The 6,999-nt window shown below is 43.3% G+C and overlaps 1 non-coding gene across 1 annotated transcript; it reads left to right on the forward strand.

The window, feature by feature from the left end:
* The first annotated feature begins 607 nt into the window (after positions 1-607).
* Positions 608-688, forward strand: trnas-aga (transfer RNA serine (anticodon AGA)). The gene has a single exon. It is a non-coding gene; the product is annotated as a tRNA-Ser (tRNA).
* Positions 689-6,999: the final 6,311 nt, after the last annotated feature.

Genomic DNA, 6,999 nt, shown 5'->3' on the forward strand with positions numbered 1-6,999 from the left:
GGAGGACTTTAGAGGCATAAGGCTGAAATCCTTAGGGTGCTGGCTTGAAGGAGCAGTCTTTTCCAGAGTTTCCCTTCAGGGATCAATAAAGAATTTCTGATTCTGATGTAGAGATGGACAGACAACCCAAAAGTATAATACTTCTTGCCGAGACATAACAAGAAACAAAAAAACTGACTATTGTAAGTAATGAATGGCTTCATGAATAGACAACCATCATCCCAATGTATGCCATTAACAGTCTATGAGTGGTCAATTAGAGTCCAATGACTTTCTTTGGGGCAACTCCTTTTTCCTCCAGATAGAGCTCATTCAGCATTAGAAAGTACCACTTAGTGCTGAATATCTATTCCAAAACTCCCATTCTTTTATTTATTTAGCTAGCGGTGGACAACAGCTGAAATGTACTTGCTCTGCATGTGTTAGTGTCTGATGATGAACTCACAACCAAGACAACCCCAAAGAGAAGCACTTATGAACACAATGATCATCAGTGTCTTTATTTGAGGTGATCTGAATGTGATTACAATGATATCTTAAGTTACAGTCTTAACCAATAGAAACGTGTATGAACATTTGTGCAAACAGGTATAGAGCTACTTGTCATGTTGTCGTGGCCGAGTGGTTAAGGCGATGGACTAGAAATCCATTGGGGTCTCCCGCGCAGGTTCAAATCCTGCAGACAACGAGCGCTGCTTTTTAAGAGTGGTAGCCAACCAATGACACATCACAGTATACCCAGATGTTCCTTCATAAACAATATTGTCTTATCTCATTGGTACTGGAAGCAACCAGTCTCCACCAATGTATTTCTTATCAATCTGTCTTACAAGATTTGCAGTGAACGTTGTATTGTCCAGCAGAAAGGCAACAGGTGTGTTACTTTTCAACTATGATTTATACCATAGCAGTGCAAGCATTTTGCCCAGGTTTCATTTCAAGCCACCGCATATTTCAATTTCCTTGCGGGAGTCATCCCAAAAGGATTAATAAAGATAAGTCTAAGTCTATCTCAGAAAAAAGTCAAAAGAATTTCAAAATCTTCAGGGGATGTAGCTCAGTGGTAGAGCTCATGCTTTACATGTATGAGGACCTGGCATCTCCAGCAGGTATTATGGTAGAGTCTTTAAAAGAGGTGCAACAGATATTACCTCCTGTGGTAATCTGACTGGTAAACAACACAACAAGCACTTTGAACGTACATGCTTTACAGTTTCTATTTACAGTATTTATTACTTGTAGTGTAGTATATTTACTGTATTACACTCCAGTTTTTACGTGTGTTACAGCGGGAATAAAAGGTATGAGCACTGAAGTTTCTTTTTTTATGGGTGAAATAATCTCAACATGCCATTAAGTTTACTCTTCAGCAGGTGGAGACATTTCACTTCAGACACTTGCAACATCAGTTGCTGTGTTAAACATCAACAGACTGGATATATACTTACTGAAGATACAAAGCACAGGAAATAGTAGAAGATGGTTTTGATTCATCAACCTCTGGGTTATGGGCCCAGCACGCTTCCACTGCTAATATTAATATAAAGGCTTATATTGCAATCTCGTCACCCTACATGTAGGTGTACCTATGTTTAAATAAACGCACTGTAGCAAAGTTTATGTAGTGTTTTTTTAATTTTACCTGTGTTTTTTTTCTGTGAGGGACAGCTCTGTCAGGCTTATTTATGTAGCATGGAAGCTAGCATTGGCTAAATAGCAGCCAGCCTGCTTCTAAACAAATACTTTTTAATTATCTCAACACTTTGAGATAACGGCAGACCGTCTGCGTCTGCAGGACCTGGAGCTCAGCGCCAGTGTTTCAGTTTAACTGTTAAAAAGTGTTGAGCTAATTAAAAGGTATTTACAGTATTTAGAAGCGGGCTGGATGTTAGTAAGCTTATGCTAGCTTTCATGCTACATAAATAAGCCGGACAGAGTTGTCCCTCATCTGGGGATAGACTTTAATGCTTTACAAACACCAAAGCAAGTAAGCGCTGTGACTAACATTACTCTTCTGAAGTGATTTGGAGAGGGACATCAGGTAGAAATACTCTGGTTGACTAGCATGACACCATTGTATTCATATAATAATCAATCCAGGTTAACGTGAATGACAGTGACTGCATGTTGCTTCCTCTAAATTTCAGGTTGTGGTCGACTAGCGAGGCCAGCTCGTTTGATAAACTGACCAGACCTGCATGCCTCTTGTTTCTTTGGGCTAGTTGTATTAGCTTTAGCCTGGCTGGTAGCAGCTTTCTGCTTGTTTCTTTAAGCTAACTATATTAGCTTTAGACCGGCTGGTAGCAGCTTTCTGCTTGTTTCTTTAAGCTAACTATTTTAGCTTTAGCCTGGCTGGTAGCGCCTTTCTGCTTGTTTCTTTAAGCTAACTATTTTAGCTTTAGCTTGGCTGGTAACAGCTTTCTGCTTGTTTCTTTAAGCTAACTATATTAGCTTTAGCTTGGCTGATAGCAGCTTTCTGCTTGTTTCTTTAAGCGAACTATTTTAGCTTTAGCCTGACTGGTTGCAGCTTTCTGCAGTGGGAAATGGCCGGGAGACGTTGTGATTATGTTGCATTAATCAGGGGGTTTAGTTTGTATTTGCAGAGAACATAAAACCCCAACTACTGTAGCGTCACTCACTACCCATCAAATACTATGACATCACTGTGTTAGAGGCAGCTGTTGCCAACGGTAGGCTACTTTTCTCCACACAAAGAGCCTCACTTCCCATACCAAACTCCGTCGGACTAACGTCACATACACACGTTGCCCACATGGCTACCTGTCTTAAAGGGGAATGGTCGGATGGTAATAATCATGTAAAGGAGAAACGGTGAAAGGTTACTTTTCTATCAAGCAGCAAAAAAGTATTAACGTCAACATCGTAACGTCCTGCAATGTGACTTTCGCGCATGCGCACATCGCGATGTCAATGCTAAAACACAATATTGTTCAGCCCTAACTGACGGTATACTTCAGTAAGCTAGTTTGCCACTTTTATCTTGGGTAATGCCACATGTAAGTATATCTTAGTTTATTTAGATACCCACATAGGTTATACTACGTACACTGTATAACAATACATTACGTGTTTCTTTATTTCATCTTACATTTTTGCTAGCCTGTTGTGTAGTTATATTGTTTTTACAATTATCTTTGTTTAATAGCTGTGACTCCTTACTATCTAAGTAACTGGTCATTGTGTTTTCTCCCAGTTTCACCCTTTGTAACTCAAATAAACGTGTTACAAGGATCCCAGTCGCCAGTGCTTGATGGTGGAAGGTGTTTAGCTGCTGGTCAGATTGCACTGCGTTACGTACGTGAAGGACAAGACATATTTCATGGTAAGTATTTCCAGGTAATCTCTGCACCTCTAATCTCTGCACCTCTGTTATTCTAATATTACCATGTAATAAAATTGAAACAGGCAGTTTTGCATTTTCCACCACTGATTCATGGTTGTTTGACAGTAACTACCAGAAGCATTTCCAGGTAATCACTACACCTCTGTCTTACTACGTAATAAAATAGAAACAGGTAGTTTTGCATTTTCCACCACTGATTCATTGTTTTTATTTCAGAAACTGCCGGAAGCATTTCCAAGTAATCACTACTCCTCTGTTTTTGTATTATTACCATGTAATTAAATCGAAACAGGCAGTTTTGCATTTGGCACCACTGCCTTCTAAATCTCTAACCATGCGCCATTTCTTGCCTAAAACAATATAACCAACAATTTGTTAAATTAAATTTGATAGATGTAACTCCTTGATGGTCTAATGGCTAGGATTTGGCGCCCTCACCGCCGCGGCCGGGGTTCAATTCCCAGTCAGGGAATGGTCAGGACTTGACAGATACAGATTTAAAAGAGTACGTTTTTGGTTGATTTGTCAAATTCTTCCTCATTAGTTTAACGTTTTAAAGAGTACTGTTGGAGAAATCCTTCTATAAACTGACAACTGACTCCATGATGAATTAACACAGCGTTTATTCTTGTGGTCAACAGATGAAATGCGTTTCCGGGCAGTTAAACGTGCACGGACCTGATGGAAACTTGTCTAGTACAGAGGTTCCCAAAAAGGCACTTAACACAATAGCGTGCTCAGGGTTATATTGGTTCCCTTGTGGGGCCTGATTGGTCAGCTATACTGTGCTGGGGTACAATCCCTGCTCTGCCTCTTCCTTCTTGCCTGTCTATTATTTTCAGTTATCATTTACTTCACAAGACAGCTATGTTCACTCCCTTCTTAGTTTGTACGTCCTGTTCTGAGTTATCAGACCGTCCTCGAACTTCAGTGTCCTTGGCCTCACCATCTCCTCTTCTCGTGCTCACTGTAGCTTATCTGACTAAGATAGCCCTTCCTGTTCTCTCCTCCCCTAGCCGTACCCCAGCTGCAAAGCATAATGTATAATATGTCACACACACACACACTCTTATTTAGTCTTTGGTTAATTCAGCATATACTTTAAGCCAGCTTTTACGTGGCCGTTCCTGAGTGCCCTGTTCATCACCACCTCAGTCATTGTATTATTTTCCCAAAATTCCCCCTTTTCGCACCTACTAGGTGCGAACACTTTTTACACTAACTGCAGTGCCTCAACGTCCTCCCCGTCCTCAGGCATGGTGAGTAATGGCAGCATCCCAGCGGAATAGGGAGGCGGCGCTTTTTCTTTGGACAAGGCAGTGGTGATGAGCCGGGATATCATGGTCCGCAGGCAGGGCACACAGCAACACCCCCAGGTAACTAGAATAGCGAGAAAAACAGCAATAGATGTCAAACAAGCAGTGATAAGATTCTTCCATTTGCCAAAAAAGGTTGTCATCCACCCCTCCAATGGATTTGATACACCTGAGGCGTCATGCATCTCCTGGGAAAGGGCTCGAAGTTGGTTCAAAGCCCTGGTGACCTTCCCATCCGGGCAGTGTTGTTAGGGATGACCGTACAGCACATCTCTCCGAACATGGAACAGACTCCTCCTTTTTCAGCCAACAGCATGTCCAGCGCCATCCTATTCTGGAGCGCCATGAGGGACGTTGGGGCCATCTGCTCGGCCAGGCCTTCGATGGCATCCCTAGTTGCATTGCTCAAGCGTAAAACATTATAATGCACAAAATTTATCCTATCTACATTTTTGCTGGGAGTGACGGGGAAGATGGCTGAAAGCAGTGGTATATTCTCAAATCCTGCGGCTATTTGATCTGCCAATTTGTATTCATTCGGGACACCCCTAGGAACTCCTATGCTGTCTATATAGGTTGGGGTTCCCGCCCATGGATCAAAAGCCGGGCCTTGCATACTACGGCCCTGCGCCTTCTCTTTTACGGTCAGTTGCACAGCCTTATGGTGGGTATAGTGGACTCTACTCCCCACCAAAGATATGGGCATAGCTAATCTAACCATAGCACAAACTCCTGACGTTTGATTTGGGAACTTTATCTGGGAGTACAACCTAAGACCACCCAATAGTAGAATAGTCCTATTCTAGCCACTGGGCCTAGGGCTGTTTTGTTTTGTACAGTTGTATTACACCAGTCTGGGGGTATATCACCTAGTTTGATTGTGGCTTGCTTGATCCGGTGAGATTGAAACAGTGATATCTTGCACCCTCCCCCTTTATGGCGGTAAAATACCCTGGTTTTTCAAAGCCTGGGGGAAAGAGGGATGCTAGGGTAGTACAATTGCGGGAAGCTGTCTTAGAGTGTGTGAAGTTCAACATGCATGCATATACTGCTGGGTCCTCATTAGGAAACAACGGGGCCGGGTTAGTGAACATGACTGGTCTAGCTGTGGCACAGGCCACGCACCCTTCCATGTGTGTTCTTGGCATTCTGTATAGCCACCTGATCCATAAATTGTCCTGGCCTGCACCTGCTGATAACTCTAACACATCTTCCACCCATTTTAGAGAAGTCCTGCACTATTACGTCCTTCCTCCTTCAGGGGGGTTTTACTGTAGTCTCTGCCATGTCAGTGTCATTCTGTGTGTGCTGAGGGGATCCAAAATATTTATCTGCAGGGGGGTTATCTGGTCACTTCCTGCTATCCATACACCTATGGCTAAAATCCACACATCCTGACCGTTCCTGCTCCCAATTGCTCTTACTGAAAGGGTTATGGGATTTTTCGTGGGGTCTGAACTATAGTCCCGCTGTATAGATAATATCTCCCATTCATCTTGTTGTACCCACCAATCTCTTTTGTCTGTCAACCTCGCCCATGGTTTCCACCCTCCTGTTTGTCCAACCGCGTCATACCAGCTGTTACAGAGACTACTTTCACCTGTCGGAAGCGCTCCTTTCACAGTCCTCTACCTTTTGATAGTCGTCACAGATGTACACATCTGTGTTTTTGTAGAAACTATTATACCCCCCGCAGTCTATAGCCTGACACAAATCAAGGTAAATGACGTGGTTGAGTCTCACACATAGGGAGAGTCAATCTGGCACCGCACCTTGGGGATGGGCCCTTAGTGTGTTGCTTCACTACTGCCCAAACTGCTCTTCTTTTCTCTCGTCTAGTTTCATTTCCTTTGTTACTGAGAGGTGGTTGGACACTACCGGGTGATGTTCTTTGTGGTCTCGGTCCCCATACGCATGTTCCAACCCCAGAATAATGCTGCAACTCCCACTACTACTACTACTGCTAGGACAACTGTTGTCTTTTTCCCAAACCCCTTGCCTTCCAAGTTATGGATGTACTATGCGGGGGCTGTTCCCCGCCAAACATCTCTTCCATCTATACATTTTGGATTGCTTTTCTAATTTCTGCCAATGGGCGGCCTAGGAGTGCGGCTGGGGCACAATGTGTCAGGTGGTGCCAAGGTGCTCCTTTTTTAACCTTTAACCTGGACCCGAGTGTGAAGTAACCTCCCTCAGTCGTAAGGCCCGGACCACCTGGGGTCAGTCCACTTCTCTTGTGAACTTTGACCCTGACCCAGTCGCCTACTACTTGACAGGTAGTGTTGCTCTCCTCCTGCGGTTTCCTGTTCGCCAACTGGA

This window comes from Etheostoma spectabile, unplaced genomic scaffold (assembly GCF_008692095.1).
Source record: "Etheostoma spectabile isolate EspeVRDwgs_2016 unplaced genomic scaffold, UIUC_Espe_1.0 scaffold00018790, whole genome shotgun sequence".
Taxonomy (NCBI): Eukaryota; Metazoa; Chordata; class Actinopteri; order Perciformes; family Percidae; genus Etheostoma; species Etheostoma spectabile.